Source organism: Notamacropus eugenii, chromosome 5 (assembly GCF_028372415.1).
Source record: "Notamacropus eugenii isolate mMacEug1 chromosome 5, mMacEug1.pri_v2, whole genome shotgun sequence".
NCBI lineage: Eukaryota > Metazoa > Chordata > Mammalia > Diprotodontia > Macropodidae > Notamacropus > Notamacropus eugenii.
Window position 1 is genome coordinate 295290115 of NC_092876.1, and position 15269 is coordinate 295305383.

Genomic DNA, 15269 nt, shown 5'->3' on the forward strand with positions numbered 1-15269 from the left:
CCTACAGGACATCTATGTTGAGATGCCCAACTGGTACTTTCGAATTTAGAAGAGATTAGGGTTGGATAAGTAGATCCAAGGATCAACAAGTAGAGATGATTGGAACCATGGTTGCTGATCAGATTAACAAGTGAAACAGTGTAAACTACAGAGGAAAAGAGGAGGCTCAGACATGTGGGAAGAAAAAAAACTATTATAAAACAGTATTCTTCTCAAAACACATTTAATAGGTTCAGAAGTGAAAAGGCTATGCATCTTTAGAGAATCAAACAGTGGGTAATATCATCTTGTAGAGGAAATTCCAGTCATCTTTTTGCCAAAGATTTATTTCCATGTAAATGATTCATTATCAAAGCAAGTTCAGAGAAAATGTTGAGAAGCAGTTTGATGCAGAGGATAGAAAGCTGGCCTTGGAGAAAACCTGTGTTCAAGTCCTTCCTTTGACATATACTGTGATCACATGTGTCTCTCTTAACTTCTCAGATCCCACACAATTCTCTGAGGCTTGAAAATCACAGAAGAATTGCCAGGCTGTTTCAGTGCAGGGGAAAATCCATGCCAGGCATTGCCTCTGCTAATGAAATTATAGGTCTCTAAAGAAATGGGGGAAAAAATGCAATGATTAATCAAGTGAGTTGAAGGGAGTGCCATAAATAGATATTCTAGGGAGTACTGTTCACCTGACTGGAGCAAAGAGTTAATTCAATAAACATTTATTAAGCACCTACTATATATGACCATTCAGAGATTGGTTGAGAAGCTGGAAAGCTTGAAGAATGAGGAGTCTGGAAGGACATTAAGTATAAAGAGGAAGAAAATGACTTCTATTTTTGATGCGTGGAGTCTGAGGTGTAAACGACACACTTAGGCTGGGATATTTATTTTTCAGTTGGAAATATAGGCTAAGAGGTCAAGAGTGTGAGGGCTTAGATATGTCAATTTGGGATTCAGACTCAGAGAAGTAAAAAAGTGAACCCAAGGAAGCTGATGAGATCACTGAGAGAGAGAGAGAGAGCTAGAGAAAGAGGAGAATCAAGAAGGCACCTCTCTGGTATATCTACAGAAAGTAGTCAAAATATGGATGTGGAAAGCCAGAGAAGGAGTGGCATACAAATAGAAAGAAAATTGGGAAATAGCAATGGTATGAAAACTCAAGTTGGAGAGAGTGTCCAGGAAGAATAAAAGAAAAGTCAAGGATGAGGGCTAAGATTAGACCACTGCATTTAGAAATTAAGGGCTTGTTGGTAGCCATATAATAAAGCAGTTTCAGGTAAGAGCATCATGGTTATGCCAGATCTATAGGGGAAAATGGTGCTTACATGATCTGCATAGACTTGATGATCGGAGTGGCTTTAGAGCAGTTTTGAGGAGATATCACAACAGAAGCTAAGTGTTCAAGGTGTGATAATAGTTGTTATTGGAAACAGATTCTAGTGCAGCAATAGGGCCATTTATGACAACTGGCTGTGAAATAGCAAGCATTCAGATAAATACAGCATAAGTATGTCTAATATGAAGTTATGAAAGGTCCGTGAAGACTTGAGACAACAAGATGAGACCTGGAACTACTTTTAAGCACTTAACAATATTTGATTGGTGAAACAAAGTGGAAACACACTATTATAGTACAAGTGGAAAATCAAGATTAAGTGGTAATTCACAAAACTAGTTAAAAATTATGAGATTCAAGAATCAAGTGAATATTGAAGTGTTTCTATTTTAAAACATCCCATTTTTCTAGGTTTTTGAAACACCCAAAGAAAATAGTTGATTAATCAATATAGTTAGCATAGTTTTATTTGTGTATGAAAAGTCAAATTATACAGATCACTAAATTATGCAGACTATTCAGACTGCATACACTACCCTAATATAGTACTATTCACCTGTTGAAAGCTGCTACAATTCTAAATATGACATAGGTAATACTTATCTTATAAATCTTATTTTAAAGACAGTAAATACTACAACAGATATTAGAGAAAAGGAATAGTGTTAGATCTTGGCCAAATTAGGTTTACAGTTAGTTGTATACTACCTGACCTGGTACTTCTGTAGGGGAAATGTATCTTTGTCATCCTTACTGGCACTATGTTTCCCATGCTTCCCATGGACAGAAAGTTCAGGTTTGAGGCAGGGAATAGGCATGGGGGAGAAAATGCCAGAGGGCATTTCTGACCATAAGATTATAACTAAGGCACAGGGAGACTTTGTACTATATGTGATTCCTGCATCTTTCCATTGTGGAATGTTGTCACAGCCTCACTTAGACTGCTTCGAGTTAATTGCACACTAATGCAAGGTGCTAGTGGGTTTACAGATTTACATCTATTAAGCTGTATTCTCAACAAATCCATGATGTTGAGGGAAGGGAATGAGGATGACAGGTTCTAAGAAAGGAGTAACAAATATTAGCCAAGTGAGGATTCAAGAAACAGGAAGGAGATGATGGATTCTGATCTGTTTTGAACGATGTTAGGGTATTGCTAAGAGACAACAAATTGTAGTTCACCCATATGAAGGCAAGCTGTCAATGAATATCAGCTAGTCCTAGCAAGTATCAGATCCAGAAGAGCCAAGATCAAGAAAAAAGACTTACATATCAAATTTATTCTTCTATGCTCAGGAGGCTCAGAAGGCAGTGATTGAGAAGTCCAAGTGTAGATAATGCTGTGTGAGAGAAGCATGTTTAAAATTAAGCCCCTTTAGGTTATAAAACTGTGTGTACCATTTGATTCAGCAATACCACCACTAGGTCAGCATCCCAAAGAGATTTTTTTTTTAAAAAGTGGAAAGAATTTATTTGTACACAAATATTTATAGCAGTTCTTTTGGTGGTGGCAAAGAATTGGAAACTGAGGAGATGCTCATCAATTGGCTGAACAAGTTGTGCTGTATGATTGTAATGGAATATTATTATACTATCAGAAATGAAGAATAGAATGATTTAAAAAAAAACTTGGAAAGACTTACCTAAATTGATGCAAAGTGAAGTGAGCAGAACCAGGAGAACATTGTACACAGTAATAGCAACATTGTATGATGATCAACTGTGACTGACTTAGCTATTCTCAGCAATACAGTGATCCAAGACAATTGTAAAGGACTCATGATGAAACATGTTATCGACCTCCAGAGAAAGAACTTATGGGATCTGAATGCAGATTGAAGCACACTATTCTTCACTTTATTTTTTTCCCAGGGTTTTCTTTTTTTCTTTTTGGTCTATGTTTTCTTTCACAGCATATGAAAATGTATTTTGCATATCACACACATTTAATGCATATTAAATTGCTTGCCCTCTAAAGGAGAAGGAAGCAGAAGCAGGAAGGGAAAGAATTTGGAACTCAAAATTTTCAAAAATGGATGTTAAAAATTGTCTTTACATGTAATTGGGATAAAATAAAATATTATTATTTTAAAAAGGGTTAATCTCTTTAGTTAAGGTCACTTTTTGTAGTACCAACACATAGGATGCAATTTCAGTTTATACAAAATCTTGGAGATATGGAATAGGTCTCTAGATTTTTGAAATTTAGAAGAATACTGAAACCATAGATTTTCTTCTCCAGATTCTCTTTGAGAGCTACAGGAAAGCTTGCTTTACTTTATTTGTTTTGATACAGACACTTGTATGTAACAATTATTTTTGGCCACATTGAGCACTTTCCAATTCTTTTCTTACAGAAGGTATTCATTAATCAGGTGTGACTAAATAATCAACAAATACTTGAATTTGTTTATTTCTTAAGCCTAAACCATAATTTCTATCACATTTTCTCTCTCTTTCCCTGTGCCCATCTTCACATCAAAGCCAAGGAACATAAACCATATGTTGACTTTGCTTGAGAGTTCTTGTCAAGTTTTTATTAATTTTTTTAAAAAAATATTTCTTCCCCTGATGTAACAGATTTTGCTGCTTCAACTGATTTTGGAGGAGTTATAACCAGAATAGTGGCACTGGAGTCAGACTTACATTCAAATCTTACCTCAGACATTTACTAGCTGTGTAAAGCTGGGTAAGTTATTTAATCCTTGTCATCCTCAGTTTCCTCATCTGCAAAAATAGGGCACTTATCTCACAAGATTGTGTGGGAATCAAAACAGGACAACATACATAAAGTGTTTTGCAAATCTTTAAGCTTTACAGAAATATTAGTTGTACATCTTCATGGTGGTCTTTTTGATTATGAGAATTATAAGCTCAAAATAAAATTAGTTTCTTTGTCTCCCCCAAGGAAATCATGAGACCCATTCTTTCATTTAGGTTTTTTTTTTCTCCCCATAGGAATATTTATTTCAAAGCTATAGTGATCACAAATAGAATCGCTCCTCCCACCTCAGAAAAAAAAAAGTAAAGGACATACTCTCCCATTACATACCTCTCTCAGTCTTTGAAGAGAGTAGGGACATTAAATTCAGAGTTTAACTTGGTTCCTATATAGACTACTTCCACCAAGGAATTGATCCAAAGTCCTATGAGTCTTGGGTACCCTGGCATCTTAGGGCTTCCTTTCTGGGCTGGAAGCAATATCCAGGCCAGCATCCTATCTCCAAGGTCTCCATGGGAGAATCTGGGTATGAGGATTCCACCATATACTCCTAGTCCTGAAAAGGATAAAATACAACAAAACCCCAAGCCCATTTTTTGAGGACACAAGATTTAAATAAGAAAGGATTCTAGGGGGAAGGTAGTCTTTCCCTTTACCAACTCAGCTCATAGTGACCTTGCTGTGGATGGCATTGGAAAAATGACCCTTTCAATTTTACTTTAATTATTGTCTTCTGTTTCATTAATGAGGAGAATATCAATATTAATATGTCAGTTCATTCAATGGTGTATCAGTCATTGGTCATTGGGCAAAGATTTCCCACTTAAAGCACAGACAAGTCAATTAAGATTTACATACAGGATACAGCCTTTGAAATTTTTAGTGTCATTTTTATTTTTGCCACTGAGTTACCATCATAACGGAAGGAGAAGATGGTGCATGGGACTGTGGACCTTTTTGTTCATTTTGAGAGGTTTGGACTCAATGGCCTTTAAGATCCATTCCAACTCCAAAGTAAACGATCCTAACAAATGACCAGTTCTGGAAAATGACTTTGTCCATCCAGGAAGCTGAAATTATCAAGAGTATCCTAGCCTGGGAAAATTCATAGGCTGACTTTCTGTTACCTTTTGAGTATGTTGCCCTCCTCTATATTGTGTGAATTTTCAATCGAGGACTGTAATCACTGGCCTAAGATGAAATTATTCTATTTATGTCCCTGGGAAACCTGGGATTTTGTAGGCTGTGTGGCTGCTGATGGTGTGAAAGCAACTTTAGAAGATTTTCTCATTATCAGAGTCATCTAGGATAGTTTGGTATCAATGAAGAAAACGTCATCTACAAAATATCTCTGAGATAAAGGGACTTCAAAACCCACCGTATCTAGAAAGGAAGAATATTGAATTAGTGGCAACTGACACTAAGATAGCAAGTTATTCTAAAAGATGTTTTTCCAGGGCTCAGATAAATGATAATATAATAACAATTACAACAAAATCAACAAATCCACCTCAAGACAGTTTTTTTGTAACTTTGGAGACTCAGAACCAGTTGAATAGGACCCTTTACCTTCTTTTCATTTTAAAACTTTTTTTCCTCTGCATAAAGGAGAGAACATCTGGGAAAATAACATACTGAGATCTAAGAGGATGCATACCAGAGGAATAGCAAAAAGTCTTTCAAAAAAGGGAAGGACTTCCTTCATCCCTCCAAACAGATGTATAGACTTGCAAGGAAAGAAAGAGAGAACATTGTAAGCAGAGATGATGAAAGACAGTAAATTAGTTTTTACCTTGGTTCTTAGAGGATTAGGAAAGCAGATGATAGAAACAGCACAGAGTCAATTCCCCAAAGGAAAAGGTTAAATTAAAAGAAAATTGGAATGACTGCACTTCCTCTGTGCTTAAAACAGACACTGAACTTTCTAAGAGCCACAAGAAGACCAAACTTTGAAGACTATGGGGATTCTAAAAGGTCTATCACAGATGGCTCTCATAACCCCTGACGCCCCTTCAGCTTTCCTCATAAACTGCTTTTTCTTTCTGATTGACAACACCCACCCTGTGCCACCTCTCCCCATCCTAATTCTTATGAATTCTATTTTTTTTTTACTAGAAATGAGCCTCATTTTCACCTGTCAAAGGACTTTTCTGGATCCCATGTTGAGGGACAGGAATGTTCAGTTCTCTCCTGAATATGGATGCCACAATACTCATTTTGATAAAGACTTCTGAACCTCAGGATAAATTTCCCCATTTCTAATTGTATGGTTCCAAAACTGTCTTTGTAAGTAAGGGAAGTGAGTTTCAGGTGTATTTGTCTAGACTTATCATCTCTCAGGGTTCTAAGTTAATAATAGTAACCACTGCAACAGTAACAATAGCTAACATTTATTTAGCACCTACTACATAACAGATACTCTGCTAAGCCCTTTATAAAGATTATCTTATTTCCTCCTTATTGCAATCCTGGAAGGCAGGTGCTATTATTATGCCCATTTTACAGTTGAGGAAACTGAGGCAGAGGATCAAATGACTTGCCCAAAGTCCCACAGCTAGTGAATATCTAAGGCCAGATACAAACTCATCTCTTTCTAACTTCCAGACACAGCACTTTAGTCACTGTATTATCTCACTGTTCCTAGAACAGCTCTCAAGTCTTTGGTACTTTGGTTGGTTGTAATATAATCCATTCTGTTGATAATATATGTGGGGGATTGGGTACAGTCTGGAAAATATTGTGATCTGTCACTTGTCCCATCCCAGATTCCTTACACTGAAACAATTATTTCAAATTCTTTGGGTTCTGACTTTCCTATTCATATTATTTCATTCCCTTAGAGACTCAACCCCTTTTAACTAGCATAGGTAGTTTTTAAGTATCCCCTGACACTATGTCTTTGAGTTAGCATTCTGAGGGGTTTCAAATATAAATGGCCTTGCAAAAGATTGTGAAATAGGCGAAGTTTACCTTGGGATCCTATCCGCTCCCCTTTTCACTGTCCTCTGCCTGGTAAGGCCTCTTTTTATTAGCAATAATTGCCCTCCTGCTTTTCTCTAGATTCCTAGGATCCTCACACTTCCCTACCTCTTCAAAATATATTTTGAGTAAAATTCCCACAAGGGGCCTGGCTTCTAGCAAGCAATCATGAGTTCGAATAGTCGTGAAGCAATGAAATCTAGTGCTATGAGAAAGGGGCTGAAAAGTCGAGAAACTTTGATGATAATCTGAAATTTTCCACTGATTAACTATGTGACCTTGTGATATTTCACTTCTCTGTACTTCATTTGTTTATCTATAAAAATGGGAATAATGATGCCCATCCCTTAAGATAATAGATGTAAAAGCATTTTGAAAAGTTACAAAGTTCTCTACAACCACATATTGCCATTGTATGAAGAAACTCAGTTGTGTGCTACCTATTTAGTGTTTTGCCTTTCCTAGAGCATGAATGAATGAATAAATGGAATATATTTTTTAAACACTTATTGAGTACCAAGCACTGTGCTATATGCATAAATACAAAAGCAAAGTTTTTCTTTGTCCTCAGAGAGCTTACATTCTAATGGATGAGACAACACCCATAGGAACATGGTAGCCAGGGAGGAGCACTTTAATCCTGATCATTTCTGGTATGGTAAATAGATTCATGGAGTAAAGGAAGGGTGGGCTGATCAGTGCTTTTCATCTAGGAAAAATGACAGGGTTGATTTGATCATGATTCTAGAAATAGTATGTGTGTTGTGTACATGTATGGGGTGTGGAGGGCGAGTAGGGTACAAGGTGCGCATCAAGAAAGTAGAGTGCATGGTGATAAGACAGTTGGTGAGACTGCTGAGGAGACCAAAGAATGAAGCATGGCAGGGGCTTTCTTAAATCAGTGTGTCAAAAGAGGAAGTCACCAATCAGAACATCATAGAGCAAGTCCTAGAGTTGAAAGGATTAAAACCTCCAGGGCACAGTCTCTGTCTGGTATATGACTCAAGGTGGTTGAAAGGTTTTTGAAGAAATACCTGGAGAGAAGGGATAACCCAGGGGTGGGAGATCCTTGTTATGTAAAGTTTGGATTCAGTCAATGGGCCACACTTGAGTACTTAGAGGACCACATGTGGCCTCGAGGCTGCAGGTTCCCCACCCCTGACCTATTTGGGGAATGGGAGGGATAGCATAGGGATGGAAGATAGAATGGTTAAAAGATGTAGTCACAATTTGTAAAATTACTATGACCTTCGAGTGATTAGCCACTCAGGTTAAGTCATTTACTCTCTCATCTTGGGCAGAATGTATATATATATATGTAAATGATCAAGGATAAGATCTCTTAGTACTAGCATCTGTTGCCTTTTGCTGAGGATCAGGAACATTTGATCTTTCAATATATTTTCCATCTTGATACTCTACAATATCCATAGAATACTTCTAAAATAATATATCCCCAGGAAGTTTGTTAACACACATAAATATTCCATTGTGTCATATAGTAATAAGGGGAAACAATATCGATGTTTAGCTGACAAGTCAACACCCTCAGTTGTGAGACCCAAAGTTTATTTTTCCCCTCTTCGGTTTGAAACTGTCAGTTTGAAACTAGCCACACTCAGCTGATGTTTCATGAAAGCTCCATTCTTTTCTTTGGCTTCCCCTTTCATACTAGGACATCTGCAGGTTCTGCTTTGGCATTATTCCTAATTACAGTATTATTAGCTCTCTTTTCATCTGTTCTTGGCCATTTAGCTTGTGTAGACTGGTTTTCCTTGCCCTACTGATAACATATAAGTCAGCCAGCTGTGGAAACAAATTCAGGATGTGTCAATAGATAACCTCATCCATCCTTAGTACCCTCATTTGACCCGTCTAGAGTTAACTGTCCCCTGAGACTTTTCTTTTGAATTCTAATCTATTATTTAGCATTACCCAAAAAAATTAACAACCAACAGACCATATGGCTTGAGCATCAGAATCTCATGAGTTCCTATTATTCCAATTTGGATAGCAGAGTCAAGGTACAGAATTATTTCTGATAGGCCATGTCTCATATGAAATTGCCATTCAGCAATATCACTGATTGCAAATACAGAATAATCTTTGCTCCAGAAATCTGTGTCTCTGTCTATGCTATCAGCCAAACTGAAATAGCAAATTTAAATAATCTAGCTTTGCCACTACCCAGATCAAAACTGGCTCTATCCATTGTCAAACATCATTGGACAGCACATTTCTGATCTTCTGTAATTTGTTCCCACCTAAAGAGATATTGGATTTGAAAAATAGTTATTGGGTCCAAGATTCCATGCAATCCTGCCCTGATTATTCATGAGATTCAGATATAACCACTTAGTGATTAATGAGGAGACAAGGGAAGGAGACTAACTGAAAAAGAGTCCCAATTGCATGAGTCCCAAAGCATGAGGCAATGAGGATTTTTATATACTGTAATACTTTTACCATAAATGTTCTAAACTCTGCATCCCTGGAACTAGGATTACAAGTGTAGGGAGTACAATGAGGAGACAAAACACTAAATATAAGTGATTTGAATAAATATCAATTACTGTGACTATCCTGAGGGGATCACAGGAAGAAACTGAATCATAGCAAGAGAAAATAAAGAAATATCAAAGGGCAGGGACGAAGAGAGTGGTAACCTGACGTAACTGTGTGGAAGACTGACCTTAGAATTAGGAAAACCCTGAGTTCAAGTCTTCTGATGTTTACTGGGTGATAAATTCAATTCAGCAAACATTTATTAGGCATCTACTATGTGCCAGGCACTGTATTAAATGCTGGGGATACCAAAATGGGCAAAAGACATTTCCATCCCTCAAGGAGCTTACAGTTTAATGGGGCTATTGGTGACAACTTCCAACAAATATATACAAGTCACTCGCTCTCTCAGTACCTAAGACAACATCCTAAAATTCTAGGTTACAGATGAGTTATAACACTATATTGGGGAGAGGGGATTTCCAGTGCTGAAATCAGTGGTCTGGATTATTTTCTCTTCTTCCTATTTATTTTAAAAAAATAAATGCTTGCTACAAGACATAGCTATCTGGGAAGTGAGAAGGAGAGTGATACAGGGGCAAATGTAGAATGTAGAAAAACAAAAGATATCAAAAAAATCTATTTTTTTTTAAAAAGGGATTGCTCAACAACCCATAGATAATAAAGAATTACTGGTATTTTCTTTTTTAATAGGCAAAAGCTAAACCAAGGTAACTAACTTTCCTCCTGCCCCTACTTTCTCTTTCCCTCTTCATTGCCCTCTAGAAAATGCTCTGCAAGACAGTCTGGTTGCTGGCTGTATCATTCTGATCATTTGGATTCTAAGTATGCCATACTGCTTTGGATGAACTGTGAGGAAAAACATTTACCTTTCTGTTCCCTTTTTCATCTTTTCCTACTGCAATTTAGTTGAAATCAAAATGCTGCTTTCTCTCCAGGATTCCAGTTAAGTGAAGTCCATGTGGAGCCTGTAATGCACAATTGAGTCGGTGAATGTGTGGATGTTAGAATGAGTACTTAATTTAATATGCTGCTAATGGCTACTGTCTAGCTGGTGATCTCCTGTCCCGGGTGGGGCCTTTAACTTTGGTAATTACTTGAATGGGCATCTCCAGGTGGAATGCATACATTAGCCTCTACTTTCCTAATGATTCAAGAAGTTCAATCTTTCTTCATTTAAATCCTCAGCCCTGAAAAAAAAAAATCTCAATTCTTTCCAGGAGAGCATTTTTTTTTTCCCTTGGACTTCAGTTCTGTTCCTCTTGACTGTTCCCAGTGAAGAGGCTCTCAATAAGCAATTAGGAAGTAGAGAGTGAGAACAACAGGAAGCTTGAAAGATGCTGAAACAACTCTTTCCACATTTTCTTGAAAGTCTTTCCAATTGAATGTGCTCAGACAACATCTTCTTGAGCCAAATGTGGTTCCAGAAAGGGAGAAAGGATCCAAGAGAGCCCCTATCAGACTCCATTTGTTTGCTCTGGCTACAGTATTTTTAGGGCCTGTGTTAGTGCCTTGTTTGTGAGCCTGGAAGCCTTAAGACTTTAGTTAACAATACGATTTAGCAGAGGCAGTGTGGTGTAGGTTCAAACCCCTTTTCCGACACCATTGAGGGACCATAGAGAAATTATTTAACTGCTCTATGCACCGGATCACTTTTAAGTTATAGCTCATTAATATATGATTTAATTGAAAAGGCACCAAACTAGGAGCTAGGAAACCTCTGTTTAAGTCATTGCCACATCATTTATTGTGACCTTAGTTATTTCACTTAATCTCTCCCCATCTCAGTTCTCTCATTTATCAAACGGGGGTAATCTTTGCTCTGTTTCCCAGGACAATAATTGTGAGAAAATGCTTTTGTTGAAAACTGTGATCTTCCCTATAAGTGCAAGGTATTATTACTATCACTATAATGTAACAATTTTTTTCAGTCTCACACTATGCACACAACACTCTGCTAATGGCTATGAGTAGGACGCTCCCCCCCCTCCCCCCCGCAAAAGACAAACTTCCTGATCCCAGAGAATGTCTGATCGTGGGATCATACTGAGAAAACGATAATGACACACATGAAACAGAATAGAAGAAACTAAACAGAAACCAAGGTACAAAGTCATGGTAGATGGATTATCAGGGTGTTGTTCAGCCATGTTTAATTCTTTGTGACCCCATTTGGTTATGCAAAAATATTGGAGTAATTTGCCATTTCCTTCTCCAGCTCATTTTACAAATTAGGAAACTGAAGCCAACAGTGTCAAATGACTTGGCTAGGATAACACAGCTAGTAAGTATTTGAGGCTGTATTTGAATTCAAGAAAAGAGTCTTCCTGATTTCCAGCCCAGTGCACTACCCACTGTACTACCCAGCTGTCCAGATTTAGAGTCAGGAAGCCTCGGTTCAAATCCCAACCATAACACTTACTATCAGGGACCATAGACAAATACCTAACTCTTTAAGCTTCAATTTCTTCATCCCTTCTAATAAGAGAGTTGTAATACTTTAATAACTTATTTCATGTTTTGTTATGACAGTTTGGTAAATGGAATCTGTCATTATTATCATGCTAATAGCAGCACCAATAAAAGCTTTTCATCTTATTCATTTTAGTTTCCAGAAGCACTAACCCTGCCAGAGATTCTGAATCCATGGGGGTACATTGTAATGTTTTGAGACTAGTAATTCTGTTGTTGGCATAACAAAAACAGGAATTAGAACAAGGATTGACAACCCCAACTGTCCTTATTTATTTTTGTTCCTGAATTGATTTTTAGGGTCACCAGGGCCAAGAGGGGAGTTACAACTCCAAGCAGAACCTTAATACTTTCCCAAAATAGTATTCCTGGAATGATTTCAAGGGAATCCAGACCAGTGACCCAGGTATATAATATAACTAAAAGAAATTTCATACTATAACTCAGGTAAGAATTTAGACTGAGTTGCTCTGAGCCACCAGGAGAAAAAAAAGCATTTGAAAAGACAGATTTAAAGATGCCAAGGGACTTTTTTAGCTGACTATATGTGGTTGATTGGGGTTTACATCACAAAAGAGCTAAGAATTTCCTCTGGGGCTATCAAGGTAAAAGAGCTGGCAAACTCTGCTTTCCACTGGGTGAGAAGAGGCACTATAATAACTGAAGAATAACAGATGGTAACAGAAAGCAGCCACAGAGGCATCCAGGGGGAGAAATTTATAGCAGAGAGCTAGGTGTCAGTGACAATAGAGTATCAGATCATGGCAGCTAGGTAATTCTGGAGGGAGGAGGACCTGAGTTCAAATCCCACCTCAGACCCTAGACATTTACAAGCTGTGTGACCTTTGGCAAGTCACTTAACCCAGATTACCTCACCTCTCCCCTATGAAAAAAGGATAGAGTATCTGAGGACCTAGGCTTCATGGGGAAAGCAATTTACCTAATGGTAGAACCAAAGAACACCTGAATAAGGAGTCGTTCCTAATACCTATGCCTGGTCATACTTGTTCCTTATAATATGTATTATTGTCACATATATTCACTGTATATGTCTCCTCCTCTAGAAGAATGTATCTCTATAAATACCTGGAAATCTTGTCTCTTATTTCATAACATATAATTGTCTTTTGCTTTGAACTCAACCGTGCCTTAGTCATTTGGTAAAAGAAGTAAATCAGTGGGAACTTTGAAACTCTCCCTAGTAGGTGCTGAATGGATGCTGACCCAGTCTCAAACCTAAGAGCACCATTCAGGAAGTCCACATGTGAGGGGGATACATTGGAGGCAAAGATAAAAAGGGTAGAGCTTTCTAGGAGCATTTCTTGGGTTTAGATTTATTCCCAAAGTGAATGAATACAAAGCCTGAGGCACTGGTCCAGCCTCAGCACAGCCAGGGCTACCCATCCCTCTGCGGAAATAACAAAGTCATCTTCGCTATCCCAGGAGGGCTAACTTTATCTGCATGCATATGACCATCCCAAAGTGTCCCCAGCTAACCTGAAAGAGTTGTTTATTAGAGCTTCTACATATCTGAGCTCCCAGAAGCCAATGGGCACCACGCTGTCATCATTACACTGTGACAATGTGCCCAGAAGCTACTGCAGGGCTCACTAAATTAGAGAGCAAATGCCAGACTTCCTCAGCATTATTATACGTACATCTTCCATATTCTCTTTATTGGGCTCTTGTATCTTGAGGGGGTCCTAAAAGGATGGAATGGAGGCTTGCTAGGTGCAAACGAGTGCTGTTTGACTATTTAAAGGCACATTTAATTAAACTGGATTCATTGCCTGCATGGGGCAAGTTAAATGAAAACTAAATAGATGGAGTATGATTACATATTATTAAGAAGACAGACAGCTCTGGAGACCAAACTCTTTTAACACGACATTAAGCTAAGCTCATTTCATATGCACAGTTTAGCACTGGCCTATAAGGAGAACGTGTTTTGAGAAAATCAGCAGAATGGTTATGAGCTCTAAACAGCTTTTAATAAAATGCAATGTTTCAGGGAAGGAGCAGTTTCTAAGCTTCACTTAAATATGCTAATTAAGGAAAATGAAGTTTCCCACTGATTCCAGGTTCCCTTTGTTATTATTTCTTCCCCCTTCCACTCTGCCCCCTTAAAAAAAATGTTGTGCCGATATAGACAAACAAGCAGGCTTTTCCCTGCTTTATTTTATGAACTATGAAAGTCTTTCTTGACTTTGTTGTTAGAATGACACCTGAGTTTATTGATAACTGCAGAAAAATCAATGTTTATCATAGTGATAACATGATTCAAATTGGATATCCTGAAGCCTGGAGCTGGATGGAAAGAGGCTAAAACTACCCATACTGCACCAGAAGCATGACAATAAACCCAGCTGGATAGATGTCGCTCAGACTGGCATTGACCATACTTTTTAACTCCCTGTTGACTCTGTTTTTCCCTGGACTTTGAGTAATGGCAAGTGTAGACACTTTACTGATGAACTCATTATGCTAAACTATATGATGCAAACTCTAAACAACCATGGAGGAAATGAAAATAAACTCATGTCAAGTGATCTTCAGCCATTTGAAAAAAATACTAACTGAGTCACATTGGTTTCTATGTGTTGGCAAACAGGGTTCAGGAAAAAGGAATCAGCTATTCAACAATAATGTGATTCTACAAACATTTATTAAATCCTCATGACACATAAAAAGATGACTGTGAGGTAGCCAGGTAGCATAGTGAATAGATTTCTAAACTTGGAGTCAGGAAGAACAGCATTCAAATCCTGTCTCATGAATTTATTAGCTGTGTGACCCTGGTTAAGTCACTTAACTTTTCTGAATTTCTGTTTCATCATCTGCAAAAGTGGAAATAATATGAGCACTTTTCTCATAGGGTTATTATGAAGATCAAATGAGATGATATTTGTAAAACTCTTTGTAAATCTTAAAGCTCTATATTATTGCAAGACAATATGCTGGGTACTATGGATATTGCTTTCAAACAGCTTTCATTCTTTTGGAGGAGACACAAATAAGTATAGAAAAAGGAAAATTGAGGAGAAAGATTACACTAGACTGGAGGAAATATGGGAAGGTTGAAGGAAAGAAAACGCACATGAGTTGTGCCTTGAAGGATAACAAAGATTTTGAGATTTAGGCAACAAAGCATTCCAGGCATATAAAATGACCTGTATGAGGACCTTGAGTTGAAGAAATGGTTAGCGATCCTGTCTGGCTGCAGTAAAAAGTTCGTGAAGG

At 37.7% G+C, this 15269-nt stretch overlaps 1 long non-coding RNA gene across 1 annotated transcript; it reads right to left on the reverse strand.

Moving 5' to 3' along the window:
- Positions 1-206: 206 nt before the first annotated feature.
- LOC140506240 (uncharacterized) lies at positions 207-2677 on the reverse strand. The gene is made up of 2 exons (XR_011967827.1): positions 2600-2677; positions 207-593 (listed from the first exon to the last, which is right to left on the reverse strand). It is a non-coding gene; the product is annotated as an uncharacterized lncRNA (long non-coding RNA).
- Between the last annotated feature and the right edge of the window lie 12592 nt (positions 2678-15269).